Source organism: Antrostomus carolinensis, unplaced genomic scaffold (genome assembly GCF_000700745.2).
Source record: "Antrostomus carolinensis isolate BGI_N321 unplaced genomic scaffold, ASM70074v2 scaffold22061, whole genome shotgun sequence".
Classification (NCBI taxonomy): Eukaryota; Metazoa; Chordata; class Aves; order Caprimulgiformes; family Caprimulgidae; genus Antrostomus; species Antrostomus carolinensis.
This window is the reverse complement of record NW_010295110.1, coordinates 15,646-18,137: the sequence shown is the minus strand read 5'-3', so window position 1 is coordinate 18,137 and position 2,492 is coordinate 15,646.

Sequence of the window (2,492 nt, the reverse complement as noted above, 5' to 3'; positions counted from 1 at the left end):
GTGACAGCCTCCTCTGCTCGTTGGTTAATTACGTTCATCCTCCTGATTTTAGGAAAAAGAGATGAGGAACAGCTGTGCTTTCAGAAGTATTATTTTTAAACCAGGAATCAGATTTGACCCTGTGCAGCTCATAGTTAAATCATGACCCCAGCATGAGTCTGTAACGCACTGCTGTGTCTTGGTTACTAATGTACATCCTGGGGCATCAAAACAGCGCTGGCCTTTCTAGTACCATGGTGGTAGAACAGTGTGTTGAGGTGGGAGGCAGCTGTGATGTTGCTGAATGATACCAGTTTCTTGTCTAAATTTATGCCTACAGTCAGGGTAATAGCCCCTGAACATTAAAGGGTGCAACTTGTGCACCTGCACCAACAACCAAATGGCATTGCTATCAAACGAGATGTCATTTTAGCGCATTTAAATAAAAATACTGAGTGTTACTGGAATCAAAATACCTCTTCTAATCACCAGCATCACCTTAATGTTCTTTTTATAAAAAGGCAAAGCCCAAAGTGTTCAATTCTGAATGTTCAAAGAATTTTTTTATTGCTTTGACAACAAAACCTAATGCATTTGTTGCCATAGGTGCTGCGTGATCCTAAATATCATCTTGACTTAGCGTTCTGCACAAACACAGAGGTTCTGTTGGTGTAGAATTTCCAAAAGAATTGACCTTAAATATTGATTCAGGATCTTAATATAAAGAACCTGTATTTGGATGTGATGAAAATTAAAAAACAAACAAACAAACTGTAAAAGTTAACTTTAGTGGTGGCCTAGCAAATAAATTACATGCTTTCATTAAGAGCACATATTTAATATCCACACATCTAAGGCTGGACAGCATGGACTTTGAAGACTGGCACAACTGACATACAAAGTGCTGTTCAGCAGCCTGGAGAGTTTTAAGAATAATTTATAGCCAAAATTGTGTGGTTTTGCTGTAAGTAAGGGGTCTGTCTGCACAGCAGGTGGGGCAACGTTTGAAGTTGGGTTCTAGGGCAGGAGCTGCCTCTGAAAGTAAATGTGATACGTGGTTTCCTGCATCCCACAGTTGTGGTGCTGTGCTCCCAGGTGGCTGTGACAAGGTTTGTCATGTTCCTTAAATTCAGATATATAAAATGGAACCAAAATTTCAGTAGCTATAAAAGTAAAGAGGAAGCTGCTTGAGCAGTGCCTGTTTGGATCAGTTCAGGAGAAGCTATTTCTAATTAATTTGCATTTACCAGGGAGCAGAAAACTCATGTGCAAGCGGTTACCACGGAATAGTTAGAAAGACATTTGATAGTGTTCTGAGTTATTTCAACTGTTCTGACTTGCTTTACTCTTTTTTTTTTTTAATCTTGCTTCTTAAAGTCCACCCAGAGGGCAGGGAATTGAACTTAACCAGAGTTTGGATCTTTTTTTATTTTTTTTCTCCTTCCTGGGGTACTTGCCCTCTGATTTACAGTAGTTTTCTATTCATCTTCAGAATCCTGTTATTAAGAATATGCTTGTTTTATACAAATAGGGATCAGACTTTGTGTACAAAACCAACCAGGTAACTCTTTTCCCTATGGATTGAAAAATTATTAACACTGGTACTTAACAGCATCAAAAGCCCCAGGCAAATCTAGCTGCATGCAGAGCCTGGTCATTACAGGCTTTGATGCCTGCAGAAGAGGTATGTTGCAAAAATAAGTCCCTTGCATTGCTGGTTTTGTTTTTTCCAAGCGGTGGATATCAGACTGATGGAAGGTTTTTGGATTATGTGTTCTGCCCTTTTGATCAGGTGAAGTTGGAAGTTTGCCCTGGGGAAGCTCCAACCTTACACAGCAAGGAAAAGTGGGAAGAGCATGTCATGTCTAGATTTGGTAGAGCTTTAAAGTCATGTTTTCCACCAGGCCTAATGGGGTGTTGACAAATAAAAGTGCAAAAGGAACGTAGGAATTTAAAATCTAAGAAAATCTAAATCGATCCTGTAAATTCTCAGCATTGGTTAGAAAAAATACTGTTATCTGATTAAAAGCATCAATCTGATGCAGTGATGGTGTCGCCTGTGGTTCCTATGCTGGACCTGTGAATTCATATCATAAGTTTGCCATCAGTTAGGCTGAAGAAAGCACAAAGACTCAGGAAATGACCCCCATAAGCAAAGCTGGGAGGTACTGAGACAGCTTATGCTCTGTGTGAAAGCAATTTTCTCCAGCTATCCAGCTGGAGAGGGCTGGCAAGAAGACAACGGATCTCAAAAAATGAATGTGATTAGGTTAATTCAGAGGAAACTGATGTAGGTTTCCCTACTGTGCCTAAGAATTACCGTGCAGCCGAATACTGCAGGTCACCTGTCATAAAGTCACATTTTACACTCACAGGATGCATTTTCCAGTGTGTGAATCAAACTTTGAATATGTAGTCCCTAAAGTACAAGGCGAGAGGTCATCTCTCAGATATTTTTGTTAATGTGAAGAACTGTGTGAGATTTTTTTAGACCTATACTTTTCCCTGGCTGT